Raw genomic sequence first — 22,646 nt, forward strand, 5'->3', positions numbered from 1 at the left:
ATATATGTGTTAGTATACTGTATTGGTGTTTTTCTTTCTGGCTTACTTCACTCTGTATAATAGGCTCCAGTTTCATCCACCTCATTAGAACTGATTCAAATATATTCTTTTTAGTGGCCGAGTAATACTCCATTGTGTATATGTACCACAGCTTTCTTTTCCATTCATCTGCTGATGGACATCTAGCTTGCTTCCATGTCCTGGCTATTATAAACAGTGCTGCAATGAACATTGGGATACACGTGTCTCTTTCAATTCTGGTTTCCTTGGTGTGTATGCCCAGCAGTGGGATTGCTGGGTCATAAGGCACTTCTATTTTCCAGTTTTTTAAGGAAACTCCACACTGTTCTTCATAGTGGCTGTACTAGTTTGCATTCCCACCAACAGTGTAAGAGGGTTCCCTTTTCTCCACGCCTTCTCCAGCATTTTTTGCTTGTAGATTTTTGGATCGCAGCCATTCTGACTGGCGTGAAATGGTACCTCATTGTGGTTCTGATTTGCATTTCTCTGTTAATGAGTGATGTTGAGCATCTTTTCATGTGTTTGTTAGCCATCTGTATGTCTTCTGTGGAGAAATGTCTACTTAGTTCTTTGGCCCATTTTTCGATTGGGTCATTTATTTTTCTGGAATTGAGCTGCAGGAGTTGCTTCTATATTTTTGAGACTAGTCCTTTGTCAGTTGCTTCATTTGCTATTATTTTCTCCCATTCTGAAGGCTGTCTTTCCACCTTGCTTATAGTTTCCTTTGTTGTGCAGAAGCTTTTAATTTTAATTAGGTCCCATTTGTTTATTTTTGCTTTTATTTCCAGTATTCTGGGAGGTGGGTCATAGAGGATCCTGCCATGATGTATGTCAGAGAGTGTTTTGCCTATGTTCTCCTCTAGGAGTTGTATAGTTTCTGGTCTTATGTTTAGATCTTTAATCCATTTTGAGTTTATTTTGGTATATGGTGTTAGAAAGTGTTCTAGTTTCATTCTTTTACAAGTGGGTGACCAGTTTTCCCAGCACCACTTGTTAAAGAGATTGTCTTTTCTCCATTGTATATTCTTGCCTCCTTTGTCAAAGATAAGGTGTCCATAGGTGCGTGGATTTATCTCTGGGCTTTCTATTTTGTTCCATCGATCTATATTTCTGTCTTTGTGCCAGTACTATACTGTCTTGATGACTGTGGCTTTGTAGTAGAGCCTGAAGTCAAGCAGGTTGATTCCTCCAGTTCCATTCTTCTTTCTCAAGATTTCTTTGGCTATTCGAGATTTTTTGTGTTTCCATACAAATTGTGAAATTATTTGTTCTATCTCTGTTTTTAGTTTTTATATTTAAATCAGTAATAATCCTCAATTGCCAACCACAAAGCTTTGTCAGAGACCTTGAAGGAAGAGTGGAATTTTTCAGAGGCAAAAAAATCTGGGGAAGAGTATATTGAAGAAGTGTGTCTTAAACTGGATCAGAGTTATTTAGAAAATAAAGCTTACTAGACATACAAATATATTTGTGATAAAACTCAGTATTTTAAATACCCACATATAGCTGGTAATAAGCTGCTTTTCTCAGTAAAGTCTCTCCTCCATTCCCCATTAAAAGTGCACTTTCCTTCTCTGTGAATTTGGTCAAATTGCATGATTATTTTTAGCTATGCAGATATCACCTTTCCCTTTTTTTCATATTTCCTCTTCTCTGGGTGGAAAGGCAAGGAGATTTGAAATCATAAATGGGACTGAATCTCTTACTAATAAAGTAACCTTAAGAAAGCTGCTTTAATCCTTCAACTTCCTCATTCATAAACATATCTTGACAGCTTATAAACATACATATATAAACATATGTAAACATACATATACATGCAAACATCATAGATAATCATGGATAACAATATTTACCACACATATTTATTAGGAGGATTAAAAGAGATGATATGGTGGCTTACACAATAACTATTAATTTTCCCCCTTTTCAACTCTGAAACTTCCACTCATTGATCAAGTGGATATATTATATAATACCTTTGCAGATTATATAATATTTTTGCTAATATGGTCTTTGTTGCTGTTATTGTTACTATTTAGTATCAAACCAACATTCTTCTTATCCTGGATTCAAATTGCTGTCCTTGGTCCTGAATTTTCAACATTGTCATCAATAACATGAATCATAAAATTGTATAGAAAGAGAGAACAAAAGATTAAGATCATTAAATGCATCTCTTTAAAGGTTTTCTTATAAACACAACTCACAATTCTGTAGCTTTGTCAATAGAAGATTCTGCATCAATAGAAATATACAATTACTTACATTCTAAGAATGTAGAACTTAATACTCAAGACAGCAGGCCATTCCAGTGATGAATATCTGGTTATTAGGAAATATTTCTTTTTGCTAAACCCTATAATCTTATCCAGAAATCATTATTATGTCCTTTGGAGGCATACTTACTCAATTCATGGGTAATCCCTTGGGTCATCTGCCTGGAGCAGGAGCTCTGCCCCTGGCAAAAGTCATGAGGAAGGAGGCTTGGCATACGCAAAGGCAGGATCGAGCCTCAGGAGTCCCCCTGGAAATTTTTGAGCATCTACCCTCAAAACCAGAGTCTGCCTACTTTCTGCTTTGTGCTCTCACCTACACCTCTGACTTTACGGAGGGCTGTCCCCCACTACCTCTCTCTGAAAAAAAGAGCTAACTTACAGCTCCAGTTAATAAAGTTCCTGGGTGTGATAGTGTTTCAACCTACAAACTCCTTTGGAAGTCCTCTAGCCTGCCTGAATAGGTTTTTCCGGCCACATGTGATTGCTCAGAGCTTCCCAACTGTGAGAGGCATGAGATGTTCTAAACTGTCTAAATACAGATTCCTTTGAGCAGTTAAAAGATTGATTAGAAATTGTATTGGTGAAGGGTTTTTCACTTGTTGGGCCAATGTTTGCTGCTAAGTTTCCATATCCCTTACCTGCTGTGTCCCTGGCAGTGTATTGATTAATATAATTGGTGTAAGTAGTAGCTTTAATGTTTGTAACCTGGGACCCTTGAGTTAATTCTTTTTCTTGTTATAGCCCACCACACCTTTGCCCTGTAGGAATGCAACTTTATCTAATGCTTTTGGAGGGTGGCACCTGACTAATCACCTTTAGAGAAAAATAAGTTTTCTGAAGAAACGGTCATGTTAACAGGCCTCCGGGCCAGAAGATGATGCAAATCACCTAAACTTCTGCATATGGTAAGTTTACAGAAAGAAAGCCTGGCTTACTGCGTGACTCTACCCCTTCCCCCATTATCCTCTATGCATAACTTAAGGTATAAAAACTACTTTGGAAAATAAAGTGCGGGCCTTGTTCACTGAAGCTTGGTCTCCCCAAGTCATTCTTTCTCTCACCTTCTGGCTGAATTATTCAGCCTCTTTTCTCCACTGAATTTCCTCACTGAGCTATCCTTATTTCACCACTCTTTATATCCTTAATTAACGTTTAATTAAGCAATTGTTTCCTGATCCTCGCCAACGCCGTCCCCGCTACGAATTCCCTGGATCCACCGGGGCTGGACCCCAGCAGTCATCTGAACAGTTTTTTTGGTAAAATTCATTACTAGGTTTATTGATAAGAACATGAGAAAGGCAGATGCAGAAAGATGAGACATGAAATTGTGACTGTGAAGATTGTAAAAGGGCTACATAATTTTACTATATGCATGCCAGAGAGGCTGAGACAGAGAGAATAGAGAATCTAATAGAAATTTTTAGTGAATCAAAACCATTTTCACATGTTAACTCTTTAGTCCAGTGTCTATCACTTGCTCTTCTGATTTCCTTCAGAATTTTAAAGATGTTCCCACCATGCATTTATTGCTTGGTATGCTAATAAGCTATTCATATTTCTCTCTCCTTCACTAGACTGTAATCATCTCTAGGACAGAGGCAGTGTCTTACTTTTTCCTTCGAATGTGTTCCAGTGTGTAAACATTCCTGGATTATAGTAGGTACTCAGTGTTAGTTGAATGAATGAACTAAATTTCCAGAGAAAGAATTGTCAGAATAGACAAGGGGAAGCCTATCCATCATCACACATATACCACAGGACAGGAATGCCAGAATTCCCATGTAAAGAGGGAGACTGGATGCATGTCCTCTCTGGGCCTTTTGATTCTAACATGTGTAGGATTGGACACTAATATCATCATCAAATATTTCTATCCGAGTTCCTCAATAAAAGTCTTTAGTCTAAAACATGCCATTAACAGAAACTGCTACAACAAATACAATATTATAATGATTTCACTTTAAAAATGGAAAAATGCATAATTAAACAACAAATTCTATTGCAGAAAACCAGGACCTGCATATTTTTTCTCTTCCCTGTGTTTGACTACATTTGCTCATATAACATGATTTTGTTTCTTTTAGATGTTTCAAAGTGTTTTCAAATTTTCCCATGTGTCTCCCCTGTGCCTTTCCAGATATTCAATGTCAGGGCTGAATGAGTTTCTAGTTATTAACCGGGCTGAATATGTTTTTTTCTTTCTTGCATATTTGTCACAGAATCTCTCTGTATTGGCCAAGAAGGCTTTTTACTTTTAGCACACTGAAGGATAGAAAGATAACTATATTAACAGATAGGTAGATCAGCTCCAATAAGTATATGGGTATACATATATATGCATAAGCATTTGCATATATGCATATATATCCAAATTTCAAAGAGTAAATAGAATGGAAAAGAAAATATCGTAATATATTAACATATTTCAAATGTCTTACTATTTTATTCATGAAAAGACAAATAGAGCTGATGAAGAATTATAATGAGTCACTCAAGAAAAGAAAAGCAATAATAGAAACAAAGGGCAAATTATAATAATTCCATTTTAATGGAAAATGTTACATTTGAGCAATAAATTATATCTTAGAAAGACCAGGACCCTAATACTAATTTTTTTTTCTTCTTTCTCTTCCCAGAATGACACTCTGCTCCGATTTATGAGTTGATTACATCTAATTGCAAAATTTCCATGTGTGTCTCATAGACACCTATTCTTATTTTCAATACAACAGCTTTAAAAGACTGTGTATCTATCAGAGGACAGTCATTCTGATAAGGCAGATAAGAAACCAAAGCAATATTACATGCATTCTTAATTTTTTATTCCATGTGTGGATAATTTATTAAATTATACACAGAAATTATGTTTCTATATGTCATTCTCAATCTATACACAATGACTTTTAAAGCTATGATAAATCAAGATAGCATATAACAAAGCAGAGACATCATTTTGCCAGCAAAGGTCCATCTAGTCATAGGTATGGTTTTTCCAGTAGTCATGTACAGGTGGGAGAGTTGGACCATAAAGAAAGCTGAGCACCAAAGAATTGATGGTTTCAAACTGTGGTGCCAGAGAAGACTCTTGCGAATCCCTTGGACTCCAAGAAGATCAAACCAGTCAATTCTAAAGGAAATCAACTCTGAGTATTCATTGGAAAGACTGATGTTGAAGCTGAAGTTCCAATACTTTGGCCACATGATGTAAGAGCCAACTCACTGGAAAAGACTCTGATTCTGGGAATGATTGAAGGCAAAAAGAGAAGCGGGAAGCAGAAGCTGGGATGGTTAGATAGCATCATTGACTCAATGGACATGTATTTGGGCAAACTCCAGGAGATAGTGAAGAACAGTTGCCTATAGTGTGCAGTCCATGGGGTTGCAAAGAGTCAGACACTGACTTAATGACTGAAGAACAAAAAAACTGAAGAAAAACTTAAAGAAGATTGACATGGAAGACATAATACTTTGCAGAAAGTACAGTGTTGAATACATCTGAACACTTTTAAATGTTTTGGGTATTTCAAATTCTATTTTCTATGGACTTATCGGGTCGTCTTCATGTGTGCCACAGAAGCACACCTTTCAAAGGCAGTATCAATTAGCCTTAAACTGCAGTGGGTAGGTGCGAGGGAGCAAAATCAACTTAAATAAACGAGATCTTTATCATGAGCACAAGAAGTCCATGGAGGAGCGTTTGGTGGTCCTCTAGAAGTTGACAGTGTGTATGTGTTGAGAGAAGTGTTAGTATAGTGCCCCCAGTTCATAAACATTTGTAGGTAAGGATGGAAATCAACTTATTATTCACTATACACTAAGTAGAGCGTTGCTTTATGCTGGAAGATTCTGTTAAAGCAAAGGAAATAAAAGCATGAGACAATGCAAAAGACAATTTGTTTAAAAGTCTTGGTACCTCTGGAAAGTTCCTAAAAGCCTGTGTAATGTGACCATAGGCAGGTCACTTTCTCTCTTTGGGCCTCTTTCTCCCAACGTAAGACAAACAAACAAGCACACAAAAGTAATTTGCCTAGATGTTGCTCAAGTGGCATAAGAATTCTAATGATGTTAGTTAGAAATCATGCCCAGTATACATTATGCTATGTGCTGCCCAGGTGGCACCAGTGGTAAAGAACCTGCCTGCCAAACCAGGAGACTTTTAAGACACATGAGTTCAATTCCTAGGTCAGGAAGATCCCCTGGAGACAGGAATGGCAACCCACTCCAGTATTCTTGCCTGGAAAATCCTTGGAGAGAGGTGCTGGCTGGCTACAGTCCATGAGGTCGCAAAGAGTCGGACATGCCTGAAGTGACTTAGCAAGCATGCCCACATTGTGCTGACAGTAAGTTTGCCTTTATGTCCAGTCCACTTCTATCATTGCTTATGGGGATGAATTGCTAAGAAATGTCTATTCAGACAACTTTATGCAAAATAATTGGTTACCATAGAAATATGAACTTCTCCTTTACATATGTAATGGGATCAATTTCTCTAAAATTAAAAAGTAAATGGAGACAGGGGCCCAAGAGGGAAGAGTGTAGGTGATACTGGCTCTTAAGAAACAAAGCTCAAATAAAAGTTAAGAAAACATGAAGGAAAACCTTCATTTCTTAACAGCTGCCAATAGCCATTCTCTTAAAAAAAAAAAAAAAAAAAAGACACCTTACTTTACCCTCAAGATGGTGGCCTGTTAGTGGATCTCTGTAGGATCAAGCAATGTTTAGTATTTTAACAACAACATTCTGTTGTTAAGGACTTTGTCAGAAGCTTGACACATTAACAAGACTGCTGTTCTAGCCTGAAATTAATTCTGACTCTGCTTGGAACCAACTCTACGGCCTGAGCAAGGTATCATCTCTGAGCCTTCATTGACTATCTGTATATCTGTTAACTGCATAGTGGAAATTTCCTGCAGAGATTTGGTGAGAAATGAAGTATGTGTGAAGTCCCAGGAAAAATTCTCAACATTTCAAAGACAGTGGTTAAGAGTCCTTATTTTTATTTGCTACCAGCAGCCAACCTCAGAGTCAGCAAAATATCTGCCTTGAATAATTCTTATCTGCTGTTGCTAGTCTTAAAGTGGAATGGTTAATAAAAATACAAATAACAGGTAGGGCCCATTGACAAAGGGATATTTTGACACCAACAGTGGCTTCATTATTGGCTTAGCCTTTGGTAAATAATCTAGTTCAAATTTAAAATAAATTCACCTCATATTTGAGTAGCAGTTCACAGATTCAAGAATATTACCTCACATGAAAAACCAAGGCAATAGAATAGGAATTGATATCTCTAAGTTATGGACAAGTAATAAGGGCTCAAAGAGGGTGATTTCCTCAAAGTCATACAGGTATCAAAAGGCCAGGATGGTGTTAAAACCTAGATTTCCTTACTCCAGTATAGGACTTATTTATTTGCACTATGAGGTCTAATTTTTTGGCCCAAAATTCACCTTTCTTAGTCTTGTCTGTATGTGGAAAACAAAGATTAGTGTAATAGCCTCTTTTCAATGTGAAAATAAAATGACTCGAGACGCCACAGTTTAAATCCCATCAATAAATCACCACACACACACATTTTACTTTACTGTGGGAATGTAATAAAATACATTGGTTCATTTGATCTCGGTTTTTATTTGATGATTTTTGTTGAAACATGAATGTGATTTCTTATGTGATATCTTACTCTAACATCAAATGATAGGGCGTTTATTAGTGACATTTTAGAAGACATGCATTCACTTGCATTGGAAGCTGCTACAGCCCAAGCAAAATTGGGAACAGCAAACATCTTCTATAAAAAGAAAGGTCACAATTGGCTATTCAGCAGAGCGATTTAAATTTTTAACAGCACAACACAGCCAAGGTGACAGTGGAATGTTACAGGTGTGAGCAAAAAATTCATTTTACCATGCAGAATTTAGAAAGAAAGTGAGAAAATAGCTCTGTGGCATATTGAGGGACTTATCGTTCCCCTTCAGCAAGTAAAATAAAATTATTATCCATGCTGAATTATATAGTTCTCCAAATCCAACACACAGAACTCTTGCTGATAACAAACTCAAAAGAGAGACTAAAGGTAGTTGACTACCACCATACAAATCATTTTGGTGGATGAATGGATGAATTCATGGATGAATTATCTATCCTACTTTGATTTTTAAGTTACTGGTTTCAGTTCAGGGCATTATGATAAGTTTACAAAGTTTATTTCTTTGATGTTCCATCTAGGTGATACTGTAGTCAAAGAGATGAACTCATTTTTTGTTTTTTTTTCCCCTTGAGAGAATAGTTGTGGAAACTTTTTTTTTCTGTCTTGTTCATTTGGTTTGTCTTTGTATTATACCACATATTGCAATGGCTCAGTGGTAAGGAATCCACCTGCCAATGCAGGAGATGTGGGTTTGATCCCTGGATTGGGAAGATACCCTGGAGAAGGAAATGGCAACCCACTTCAGTATCCTTGCCTGGAAAAATCTCATGGACAGAGGAGCCTGGCAGGCTATATTCCATGGGGTCATAGAGAGTCGGACATGACTGAGCGACTAAACAATAACAGTGTATTACAAACACATGGTCAAAAGCATTATGGAGAGACTGATAGCAAAGACATTTATGTGCTAACGAAGTAAATCAGCTGGTGATGAGAGCTCCTCTGTTTAGTCCCTAAGCAGATGCAGATGCACTAACTTGGACTGTATTCAAAGACTGTCCTGTAATGATTCAGTTCAGTTCAGTTTAGTTCAGTTGCTCAGTCATGTCTGACTCTTTGCGACCCCATGGACAGCAGCACACCAGACTTCCCTGTCCATCCCAACTCCCGGAGTTTACCCAAACTCATGTCCACTGAGTTGGTGATGCCATCCAACCATCTCATCCTTTGTCATCCCCTTCTCCTCTCGCTTTCAATCATTCCCGACATCAGGGTCTTTTCAAATGAGTCAGTCCTTCGCATCAGGTGGCCAAAGTATTGGAGTTTCAGCTTCAGCATCAGTCCTTCCAATGAATATTCAGGACTGATTTCCTTTAGGATGGACTGGTTGGATCTCCCTGCTGTCCAAGGGACTCTCAAGAGTCTTCTCCAACAGTACAGTTCAAAAGCATCGGTTCCAAAAAGAGGATAGCAAAGTCAGGTAAATGAACCCACTTTTATCCACAGAGAAGTTGCTTAAAAAGGGCTGGTTATGGTTAGAAATTCTTAGCTATCTTAGAAGTTCAAAGGCATTGTGCTCTAAGGTTTGCCCTTGTAATTAAAGTCTGCAAATATTATTATTCCTTATTCCTTATCTAGAGGAAAAACACACAGAAAGTAAAGATAATGTGAATTTATAAACACAAACATATACACACACCCTAATGAAAACATCTAATGTGACAAGAAGAGTAAAGTTTTAGTGACTATGATTTATAGCTATATTTTGTGTATGAGCTTATGGTAACAGATGGTGAGAGGAAGCAGCAAATTACTGTGCACATTCATTTTTTTTAAGGCGAAATGGCATTAAATCAAGAAAGTCAGAATAAGTGACCCATTTTAAGTGTACTCATCTAGGTTTCTATGAGGGTATGTTAATTATAATAATATATCTTTCCTAAAAGAAAAAAAAAAGCATGACTAAATGAGATCCTCAGTGGCGAGATTATTTACAGTTAACTGGAAGAAATATGAACTTCAGGAGCTGAACTGAAAAATCTGCCTGCATCTCTCCAGCCTATTTCCTCTAGTTCCCTTTATGGTAATGGACTCTTGTATAAGTGCTTGCTTTTCTATAACTGGTGATTACTGTCTTTCCATCATTGGCAAGGCTGTGACAGGAATGATGTCCTACTAAGAATGATGTACATCTTCACAGTGGTAAGATCCTAACTCCCTGATTAGAATCAGTACCCATGAAAGCACCACATGTTCCATAGGACTGCAAGTCAAACGAATGCTTTGCAAAGCCCATCTGCTGCCTGTTTTACAAGCAATTGCGTATTTCTATTTATTTGTTAAACTCATATTTGTTCTCGCAAATCTACCGGTTCCAAGTGGAAAAAAAAAAAAAAAAATCCAGAAAGGTATGGCACCTGAGCTATTTCTTCTCTCCCATGACACTTGTGATTCCTTATAAGTCATACAAAGGATTTGAGAATGTAAATAACATAATCTATAAAAGGAGAAAATGTTGAATATACAGTCAGTAAGTACTGAGAAGAGTTATTCAGTATGTGTCCAGCTGCAAAATTAAATACACCCGTAAGGTCAGTTGGTTAAAAGGGAATCAAGTTGGGCAAGAACTGTGAATTGAGAGGAAAGGGGCCAGATGGGGAGAGGCCACAGTGAGGAAGGGCCCTAGGAACACAGTCTAACAAGGTAAAGGATCAAGACAGGAAGGGTCAGTGTACACATTGAAAGGGTCTCTCCCTCCTCTTTCTCCCTCTCTTTCTCTCTCTTTCAATTATGAAAACACATAAATAACATATTTTCTTCCCCCAGATCCAAGAGGAACCAAGATAAGGGATTTCTGGCCATCAGCAGCACCATGTGATGATTCCCAAAGTTAAACTCATCACCCTAGTAGAAAAGATTCAACTTTCTTTAGGGGAACCAGTGAGGAAAAACCTGAGACCCAATATGTTATACTTCATAAACTACAGGAATATTATAGACCATATCTGCTTTTGGTCTTGCCTTTCTAGAACTCCCTGATAGCTCAGTTGGTAAAGAATCTTCCTGAAATGCAGGAAACCTCGGTTCAATTCCTGGGTTGGGAAGATCCCCTGGAGAAGAGAAAGGCTGCCCACTCCAGTATTCTGGCCCAGAGAATTCCGTGGACTGTATAGTCCATGGGGTCGCAAAGAGTTGGATATGACTGAATGACTTTCATGTCACTCACTTCTACAACTCCCTAGGGCATACCCGCCTTCATGGGGTTTCTGAACAGGAGGAAGGGATTATATGCAGCCAGTTAGTCAGTGAACTTGACAGAGAGCTTCAACTTGAACCTGGCATGTTTGTGTGTCTGCTGGGAAACACAGTCTGCTGGAAACTGTGTCTGCTGGTGTTTGCTGGGAAACCCCAACCATGAGCGACTCGGCACACCCCATGAGCACCAACATGCTTCTTCCCCATACTATCATTGATAACCTATTATTTACATGTATACAAGTTCTTACCTTGCCACTTCCATATGTTCTTGCTCTTTGGAATATCCTAGGACTGGCATATCCTTTCTGCTATATGACATCCCTTCAAATAAATGGAAGAGCTTCGTTAAAAAAACTGACATGTTGGGACAAGACCAGCCCACAGAGGGAGGATTGACATCTCAGCTTCCAAGATCACTGCCTGATTATCTGAAACACCCCCTTTAACTCAGAGTTTCCAATTGCAATATTCTTGGCATGGCCCTAACAGAGTTTCTTTTTGCCCACATTTAAATCAGACTTCCCTGAATCATTTTCCCAACTAGACTTCAACTTTTTAATTTCCATGCCCTTCTTTGTATTACTCAATATTAGCAAGAATCCTGTCAAATTGATTTAACCAGAATCCCCACTCAGTATCTGATAACCCTGTCCTACCTTCAGCAGGAATCCTATTAAGTTAATTGAGCCAGATTTATACCCTTACCCATGATGTTTCTTGTTGTAGTTTTCTATCCATGGGTTCCCATCTTACTCCTTGGTTATAAATTTCCATTTGTCCTTGCTCTCTTCAGAGTTGAGCCTAATCTCTCCCAGACTGCACAACCCCATCACAATAGTCCCTATTTCTGTTGCAATAGTCTCGAATAAAGCCTGCTTTACTGTTTTAACTAGTGTCATAAATAATTTTATAATTTAAGAGCTTCATGCTATAGCTTTGAGGCTGACCATCCCTATGGGAATAGTCAAAGATGGCTGCCGCCCCACCAACATCCTCTCTAGAGTTTTATGAGCAAGTCCTCCTGAGAAAAGCCTCAATTTTTGAGTCCAGCAACAGAAGAATCAAGACCCTTTAAGACAAAGTATTTGGATCTCCGTGAAGGTAGATATTTGGCATTGTTTGTTGTTCAATTAGAAGTCCTTAGATCATTTATCCCGACACAGACTACACATTTTAAGAGAATCAAAGAGAATGTTAGGATATTGAAATAGGAAATACAATATAACTGTATGTAAATCTCTGCACTCAATGGAATGTGGTAAAAATTAATAAGTGATCCTTCTGAACACCTGTCTTTTGTAAACATGTTTATAGTAATTGTTAAATAGATCCAAGGACTTCCATCTTCCAAATGGTATATTAAAGCAACATTTTCCCCCTAAGGAGATCAGTTACCCTCCTGCAAAACAAAAAAGCTGCTTGACAAAATTATTTATCTATGGGGAAAAAACGATCTTACTTTAGCAAAGCTTTCTCAGAAAGTGTAACTGCTCTCTATGATAGTCATTTTAGAGGGACAGCAAGCAAAGAAGAGGAAAATGTGTCCCTAGTCTCCTAAAATGCTTCCACTTTCTAGGTCCTTTCTTTAATGGGCTTTTGCAACTATCCTATTTCTTATCCTGTAGTTGATCTAATCATGCCTTACTCTAAGTATCATCGTTGAACATCTGACAAAAGGGCCAAAGGGAGTGAAGGGGCCTGAGTGACAAGACGTTCTAATCCAGAAAGGAGATGAGTGGCTTCCCAAATCCATTCTCCGATTCTTGATCTAGATTCCAGGGAACTTCAGTAACATTGACACCTAATTAGCAGTTTGGGGACCTACACCCAGCCACACCTCAGTCAGCCTGCTGCCATTCTGTTCCACGAAGCAGCCTGGTTCCACAGAAAAGACGACGATGAAAGTCAGAAGTCCTGTGTTTGGTTCCCAGCTCTGATACACACCCCAATGAGACCTTGGTCACATCACTTTCTGACTCTGGGACTCATTTTCCCTGCTCTATAATATGAACAGTGAATTAAACCACCCTTAAGGATCTTTCTCTCTATCAGCTCCCTCAGTCTTCACCAAGCAAAAGTAATGTTCATTGACTGACCACCTTGGCTGTGACATGATTCAATTAATCTCATGGGCTCAAGTGATATTGTTATAGCAATATCTATGTCTCATAAGACTGGAATAGGAGCTAAATTAGACAGTTAAATAAGGTGACTGCCTAGAACATAGCAACTGTTCAATAAAATGGCAGGTTTTAGCATTTACACTTATTTGTTGATGAGAAAGTGCTTCCCACGTGACTCAGTGGTGGAGAATCCACCTGCCAATGCAGGAGATTTGGGAGATGCAGGTTCAATCCCTGGGACAGAAAGATCCCCTGGAGGAGAAAATGGCAACCCACTCCAGTATTCTTGTCTGGAAAATTTCATGGACAGAGGAGCCTGATGGGCTACAGTTCATGGGCTCACAGAGTCTGACATGACTCAGCGACTGAACATACATACACATTTATGATAAAGAGAATTAAAATTTTGCTTTAAAAAGTTGTGGCAGAGGCTTCTTGAGTGATTTTGAAAGAAGATATACTTTAAATTGCCATGAACTCTGGAACTGAAGACATAAAATTTTGATTACAAAAGAGGGGCACAAAAGCACCACCAGCCCTATTATGGATGCATATGCATGAGGCAGGTGGTTCCATGTTGCTCAGATTCAAGCAGAATGTCAAAGATTCCTGAGCTATGATGCATGGAAACACTGGAAGTGGAGGGGGAGAAGTGCATAAGAGCAACCTCCTTAAGGGTCAAATTTTTAGATTTCCCAGAGAGAATATTTTTGTGTTGTCTATCAGTTGACAGTGTATTAAAAAGCAGAGACATCACTTTGCCAACAATGGTCCCTATAGTCAAAGCTATGGTTTTTCCAGTAGTCACGTACAGATGTGAGAGTTGGACCATAAAGAAGGCTGAGCGCCAAAGAATTGATGCTTTCAATTGTGCTGGAGAAGACTCTTGAGAGTCTCTTGGACTGCAAGGAGATCAAACCAGTCATTCCTAAAGGAAATCAACCCTGAATATTCACTGGAAGGACTGACGCTGGAGCTGAAGCTCCAATATTTTGGCCACCTGATGCAAAGAGCCAACTCATTGGAAAAGACCCTGATGCTGGGAAAGATTGACGGCAAGAGAAGAGGGCAGCAGAGGATGAAATGGTTGGATGGGATCACTGACTCGAGGCACATGAGTTTGAGCAAACTCTGGGAAATATTGAAAGACAGGGAAACCTGATGTGCTGCAATTCATGGGGTGGCAAAGAGTCAGACATGACTTAGGAACTGAACAACAATGAATCATCTGTATCTCTTTTTTCTTTCAGTAGGTGTGTAAGTGTATATATACACATAACATATACTATTCACTTATAAATAGTATATTTTATATATATATATATAATTTCCCCCTCTCTATCTTCAAAAGTCCAATATTTCTGTCTTCTATATTTCCAAATCCTGTCTCTTCCAGCTCTTATCTGGCAATTTCTTTGGCTTCAATCAATGAGTACACATGAAATAAATAACCACAACTACGTAAAAATAATTTTACAAGAGAGCAACACTTTTCCCTCAAAGCTCTCTCTACTGCCCCATCTTCTGCTAAAATTAAAAGCAACACAAGCACATACAAAACTTCATGCCTCATTTGGGTGAAAATAAAAATAGGCTTCATGATAATTATGCATAGTAAAATGTCTTGGGTTTGTGATTTATTTATTGTGCTAGAAATGTTCTTTCAGTAGTTAAATAATAGAATCTTTGCAATACCTTCTTTCTTGACTCCACAAAAAAAGGACTAATTAAGTGTGAATTATAAAACAGAAACTAACTTTTATTTGAGAGCCTAACACAAGAAATAAAAGCCACTTGAGATACTCTCACATCTCAAACTAAGATTCTTTGATTATTATTGTACATTGGATTTTAAATGTTCAGATTAGAAAAAAAAAATCTTATAAACAGATATCAAGGAATTTCAGTCTCCTTGAATGCTTGATGAGTTGCTCTCTGGTATCTGCCTTTTTAATGTGAAAGCAAAAGGAAAGTAAATATTTCTTTTGCATATACTATGATATTATCTCAAACCAAGAACATACAGTTTTCCTTTTCACATTTTCAGCATCAGAAAACATCTTTACAACCAACTTATTCAATTAAAGCCCTTTTTTGTTTCCCTCATCTCCTTGCAAATCAATAAATTGATTGTCTACATAATCTGATACCTTAGAACATAGAAAATGTGCATTACAACAAAAATGATGTTACAACATATGCTATTTTTATCTAACCCTGTGAAACAAGTGTGTGTGTGTGTGTGTGTGTGTGTATATATGTATATATATATATATATATATATATTCACTTTATATAAAGAAAAATCAAAATATATTATGCTTTATTCTCATGGTAACCTACCCAAGGTCACACAGCCTACGTGGGGACATACCTGATTGAAACCCACTTTTGCCTGATAAGTGTTGCAGATCTCCTGCATTATAATGTGGAGAGAGACACAGAACAGATTTCTTCCAGAAAGACTGCAACTGTGAGGTCTATCCTCTGGAAATAAGAGTTCCTGTTCTCCACCCTTTTTCTTTGTTTTTCCACGTATAATATAAATCAGAGTCCTCCAGAGAAATAGGAAATAGATAGAAGATAAATTATAGAAATTGACTGACAAATTTATGAAGGCTAAGAAGTCCTATGGTCTGTCATCCACAGAGAGTGGATGACAAGCTGGAGACTCAGGAAAGTTCATGGTATAATTCTGGCCAAATTCAAAGGCCTAGGATTCAGAAGTGCTGATGGGTGAGGGCAGAAGATGGATGTTCCAAGCAAAGAGAACAAATGTGTTCTTCCTTCACTTTTTTGTTCTTTTCAGGTCCTCAGTAAAGTAGACAATGCCCACCTGTATTGGTGAAAGTCATCTGCTTTACTCAGTCTATTGATTCAACTGCTAATCTCTTCCAGAAATAGCCTCAAAGACACATCCAGAAAAAAATGTTTACCAGCCACCTGGGTAAACACCCTTAGCTCAGTCAGATTGATACATAAAACTAATCATCACATCTCAATACCACAATTAACTGAAATAACTACAAGATGTATGTAAAGGGGTTTCAAGTTATTCTCTAAACTAATTTCCAAGTCAGTTTTTTAAATTACTGGTTATTTTGTAGTTTGTTTTTTAACTGATTAGTGAGATAGCTGAGAAGCCAATGACTGTAAGCCTTGTAGAGAATAAACACTGCCCTGCTGATGTAGAATGCTGTGGCAGGCCTCTGACAGTTTCCATTGACTATATTTAAGGCTTTCCTGGTAGGAAACTAACTGATAACATCGCACCATGATCCAGGCACTAAGAAGACAGAACAGCATCTGTTCAATCTTATGGTTCATTCCTATTTGGGTGCAAACTGTTTCCCACCAACAGATGCTCTGATCAGTCAACTCTTTTTCCTGAAATCAACTAAATCCACAAACATCCCAAAAGGCTCATTTAGTTCCTGCTGATGCGACTACAAAGCACAATGTGCACTAATTGGCTTCATTAATTGAGTAATCGTGGGAATAGAATGTCAGTACTTCACACACAAGTTTTGCAGCATAAAATTATTATTTAATGCTAGAGATCTCAGTTTTGCCTTCCTCACTGCAAAAGCACACAAAGCACTTTTGCAGTCTGTGAATCCAGTTTTGCAAGCAGTCCCAGGAGAACTCAAGTTTGAAAAAAAAAAACCTTCTCTCTGCAAACAGTAGGTTTTATCTAAAAAAAGAAAAGAAGTTGATGGTTTGGGGCCAATTAGCTTGATAAATAATTATCTAATAGATGCAAATTTATTCACCCCATGTGTACATCAACAAAATGTCACTTAAGTACTTTGAAAGATCTTGTCCAATTTCAATATTTATAGGGTAATCTAAGGAGGAGAAAAATACTTCACTAAGCTCTCCAATGAAATGTTTGTGGGCCCTGAGCACGTATTATCAAGGACATGGGGGTGGAGGTGTGAGCAGAAATTAAGAGCTCTGAGCATCTCAGGACTCCAGGGAACAGATTCATTTCCAATGTTCATTCCCAAATGAGAGCCAAGGTTCAAGGTTGAAAATCCTCCACTGGGAGAGATCATTGTGTTGATTCACCATAAGAAAAAACATTCTTCTGCTAAGGCTGTGATGGAAAACAGAGCACTAAGCACTACTTGGGTTAGGTTGGCAGAAGAGCAGAGAGGTTTGGGGAGGACACATGGCCAAAGGGATCAGCTGGAGCTACAGAGCTGATGCCTGGAAAGTCTGAGCAAAGTCATGTTGTCGGCCACCCCATAGACAGAAACACAGGCACTCTTACTTCCCTTTGTCTTTTCTACTGGGGGTGGTTCTGTAGCAGAGCAGAACAGACAAGGGCAGAATTGAGGTCTGGAGAGTGGCGTGAATAAAGAATCATTCTCTAGCCAAAGAATAGGTTTGACAACACAGCCAGATCACTGACCATGGTGTGCTCTGCCTTTTGGATAGTTCTGACTGCTAATATGCATGGTCACTATTCACCAGCCAATGAATACCCTAGATGCTGAGCTAACGCTGAGAGTTTCCTGTTCAGTTTCCTAAAACCAGATGCTCTTGCTTATGGAAATTAATCAACACGGCTCTCATCAGACCTGCTTATCACAGTTGCTGTTTGGGAGTTTAACACTGGTTAAATAAAAGACGTCATAGATGCATTTTTAAGAGAGGGATCACAATTTCTTTCCTATGAGCAGCCTTTAATCCATAAGAAAAGCAAAATTAATCAAGAGCTGGAGATGAATTAAAAAGTCTCGTTGTCTTCCCTATATAAATATATTTAATTCTAGTATTTAACTTAGATATATATAACACTTTATTAGTTTGTACATAATATTTTAAATTACATATATTAATTTTAATATGTTAAATGACTTCTTTCAGTTAGAAACAGGAAGATATTAAACACATATGGGTTAGAGTCCTATTGTGATCTGATATAGAATAGAGATAAAGATTTGGCAAGACAGATAAGAAGCAAAAAAATTAAAATAGGGAAGGTAAGCTTCTTCTCCACAAAAGCACCAAATAGTGGATGATACTGATGCTGCAAGAGTGCCTGAAGGCCCCACAGGCTGAGGGGTGCCCCTGGGATGGATGGCCACTGTGGCTTCCACGGAGGCTTTGGCAACATCTGGGGCCAGAGCAGAGGACAAGGAGTGGCTCCCAGTCACCAAGCTGGGCAGCCTGGTAAGGACATGAAGATAAGTCCCTGGAGGAGGTTTATGTCTTCTTTCTGCCCATCAAGGAATCTGTGATCATTGACTTTTTCCTGGATGCATCTCTCAGAGACAAGGTTTTGAAGATTATCCCTTTATAAAAGCAGACCTGTGCTGGCCAGCAGAACAGGGTCTCGGCGTTTGTCACCAATGGGGTCACAACCACGTGTGGGTGTCAAATGCTCCAGGGAGGCAGCCTCTGCTATCCATGGGGCCATCATTCTTACCAAGCTGTCCATCATCATGCAATGAGGCTACTGGCGTAATTAACAAGATCAGTAAGCCTGATACTGTTTCTTGCAAGGTGACTGGCTGCTGTGGTTCTGCACTGGTGCACCTCATACCTGCTGCCAGGAGCACTGGTGTCATCTGTGCCCAAAAAGCTGCTGCTGATGACTGGTATTAAGCTACACCTCTGCTGGTCTTCCCAGGTGGTACAGTGGTAAAGAATCAACCTGCCAAACAGAAGACTTGGGTTCGATCCCTGGGTGAGGAAGTTCCCCTGGAGAAGAAAATGGCAACCCACTCCAGTATTTCTGCCTGGAGAATTCCACGGACAGAGGAGCTTGGTGGGCCACAGTTCATGAGGTCGCAGAGAGTCAGACATGACTTAACAACTAAACAGCAACTACACACCTGTGCCAGGGGCTGCACTGCCAAGGATACCTTTAATCCCCTTTCCAAGACCTAAAGATATCTCACCCCAATCTGTGGAAAGAGACAGTGTTCACCAAGTCTCTGTACCAGGAATTCACTGACCATCTTGTAAAGACTCACACCTGAGTTTCCGTGCAGAGGACCCAGGCTCCAGCTGTGCCCACCACATAGCTTTATATGAGAAAAATAAAGTGAATGGAGGTACCAGTGAAGCTGGGTAAAAAAATAAATAAAATGGAGAAAGTAAGAAAAATAAAATACAGAAATAAGAATCAAAAGAGAAACATTTAAAAAAATATATCAGGGGGCAAGAGATCGTAAGAGAGAGAATGGAGAAATAAAGAAGTTTAGGGACTTAAGGGAAAAAATACCAAGATAGTCTAGATAAAGACATGCAGAGTAAGATAGATGTAGCCAAGTGGAGAGGGAGAAATGTAGAATAAGCAATAAAGAAGCAGAACAATTAGATTGCTAATGCAATAAATTCCTACTCCTCATTACAGAGCCAGTTGCTCACCAGCACTGACTACAAATCTTCAAGGGTTCTGTCACCTTACTGCACTGGGAAAGAAATATCATTGGGATTTGAGTCATTATTATTTATACATGCAAGGAATAATAATTAGTCTCATGGATGAGGCATTGTTCCAGGCATGGGTAAACATGATAATGCTGATGCCTCATGCAGCTTATTTCTTAGGATGGACAAAATTCAATCCTTGTGGAGTGTGGTAAAGGTTGCAATGGTATTATAATTGGCAACGTCACCTAATACAGTGAGGAAAAAGAAGTTCTCCAAAGAAAATAATGTATGCCTGTGTGTATAAGGTCTCATTGGGGGTGGGGAAGGAGGGCCGTGTTTGCTGATTAAAGCAACAGTGGTCAACTATAGACTGGCCTCATGTTTCATTTTATAGAAATCAATCAATCAATCTGAAATATTTTACCCAGATAATTTAGCTCCTAAATGGCTTAAATAGAATTTTAACTCAGATCTAAATAAACTAGTCAATAACAAACAATCTATCATATCATCAGAGTCCTATATTTGAAGAAATAATGGTTGATAACTTCTCAAATCTGCTTGCAATGAAGGAGACCTAGGTTCAATCCCTGGGTTGGGAAGAACCCTTGGAGAAGGGAATGGCAACCCACTTCAGCTTCTTGCCTGGAGAGTTCTATGGACAGAGGAGACTGATGGGCTACAGTCCATGGGGTTGCAAAGAGTCAGACACAACTGAGCAACTACAGATTTAAAAAACTAGGAGAATTTCAAGTAGGGTAAACTTAAAGAAATCCATGTCAAGACACATCAGAATTCAATTCTAAACACTGAAAACAAAGACAATATCTTAAAATCAACAGATGGAACCAAGGCTTTCTTAATAGAGAAATACCAATTTGATTTACATCTGAAGCAATGCAGGACAGGGAGCAGTGGCACAGTATATTTCAAGTACTGAGAGAAAAGGACTGTTAACTGCAAATTCCATGTCTTAGAAACCTATTCTTCAGGAGAGAAGGGAGAATAAAAATGTTGTCATATAAAAGAAAACCACGAGAATTTGTCATTTAACATAAATACCCTTAAAAAATGACTAAAGGAAATGCTTCAAACAGAAAGGAAGTGATAAATAAAGGAAGTCTTCCTAGCTTGTAGACCTCCACCTTCTTATGTCCTCACATAACTTTTCCTTAGTGTTTGACTGCTAAAGGGATGGGAGAGGAGAGAGGGAAAGATCTCTCATACCTCTTCATCCTATTGGATCTGAGATCTACACTTTTGACCTCATTTAACCTTAATTACTTCCTGATAGACTCTATCTTGAAAGACCACCAACCTTAATTACTTCCTTTTAGATTCTGCCTTGAAAGACAGCCACACGGGATTAGGGGTTCACATATAAACTTGGCGTTGGGGCATCAGAAATATTCAGTCCACAATACCATCTGAAACTCAGGAAGGATCTAAATGAAAGTGAGGTTTCTTAGATATAATACTGATTCTAACAGACTGTAATACAACACATATGTATATTGCAATACAAAGATCAACCATTAAGTAAACTGTACAAAGCAATGTACTCAAAAGCACCACAAACAAATCAAAATGGAGTCCTAAAAAAATGTTCAAGTAACTCACAGGAAAACAAGGCAACAAAACAAAGCAAACAAAAACTAAACAAGCAAAAATGGAAGAATAATAAATACAGGAAACAAAAAGAAAATTAAAATGGCACACTTCAGCCTCGATGTATTAATTCAAATGTTATGAAGTGAAGTGAAAGTCGCTCAGTCATGCCCGACTCTTTGTGACCCTGTGGACATATAGTCCATAGAATTCTCCAGGCCAGAATACTGGAGTGGATAGTCTTTCCCTTCTCCAGGGGATCTTCCCAACCCAGGAATCAAACCCAGGTCTCCTGCATTGCAGGCAGATTCTTTACCAGCTGAGCCACCAGGGAAGACCAAGAATACTGGAGTGGGTAGCCTATCCCTTCTCTAGCCGATCTTCCTGACCCAGGAATCGAACCGGGATCTCCTGCATTGTAGGTGGATTCTTTACCTACTGAGCTACCAGGGAATTTCTATATGAATGGTATAAATAACAATATAATAATAAATAATAATAATTAAAAAGCCCAGAGATTGGCAGAGTGGATTAAAAACTAAAAGCAGCAAATATGAAATAATCCTTAAAAAGGTGGGGAGGCCCTTATTGTGGTGATGATAAAAGTGGCTTAAAAAAAAAAAAACAAACACAGGTCTAATCCAATCTATGCTCTAAACCCTTCCTTGAAGTAACTGCCTAAAATCATTTTGATTATGCCTGTTGGTGTTTATAATTAATATATCAGATAAAGCCTCAAACTACAAATTGGAAAATTTGCACTCTACTATGTCAATTGGTAGTATCTATTACCTTTGGGAAAACACCCTGATGCTGGGAAAGACTGAAGGCAGAAGGAGAAGAGGACAACAGGGAATGATGTGGTTGGATGGCATCACTGATTCAGTGGACATGAGTCTGAGCAAACTCAGAGAGATAGTGAAAGACAGGGAAGCCTGGAGTGTTACAGTTTAAGGGTTCACAAAGAGTCTGACATGACTGAGCAACTGAACGGCAACATCACCTTAATAGATAAAGACTGGATGCCCAGGCTGCTCATAGATGACATTTTAGCACTCTACTGAGAAACAAAACTTCAGGTAGTTGCTTGACACGATATCCAAGCACATGAGATCTGACAGTGTTTCTCCCTCAATTACCCAAGAGTAATGAGTATTTAAGAGACTGGCAATACAACTTCTAAGATTCTCATCCTTTTCTTCTCTCAGATAAGGTGTTACCTATATAAGAATGTACATTGGCATGCTAAGATCAGTAAGCATCAGACTTTGAGATACCTCATACCAGTGGTCAGCTTGTCTGCAAAAGGACAACATG

At 38.6% G+C, this 22,646-nt stretch overlaps 1 pseudogene; it reads left to right on the forward strand.

The window, feature by feature from the left end:
- Positions 1 to 18,419: 18,419 nt before the first annotated feature.
- Positions 18,420 to 19,489, forward strand: LOC109565602 (small ribosomal subunit protein uS5 pseudogene; annotated as a pseudogene).
- Positions 19,490 to 22,646: the final 3,157 nt, after the last annotated feature.

The sequence above is a fragment of the Bos indicus genome, chromosome 11, assembly GCF_029378745.1.
Source record: "Bos indicus isolate NIAB-ARS_2022 breed Sahiwal x Tharparkar chromosome 11, NIAB-ARS_B.indTharparkar_mat_pri_1.0, whole genome shotgun sequence".
Taxonomy (NCBI): Eukaryota; Metazoa; Chordata; class Mammalia; order Artiodactyla; family Bovidae; genus Bos; species Bos indicus.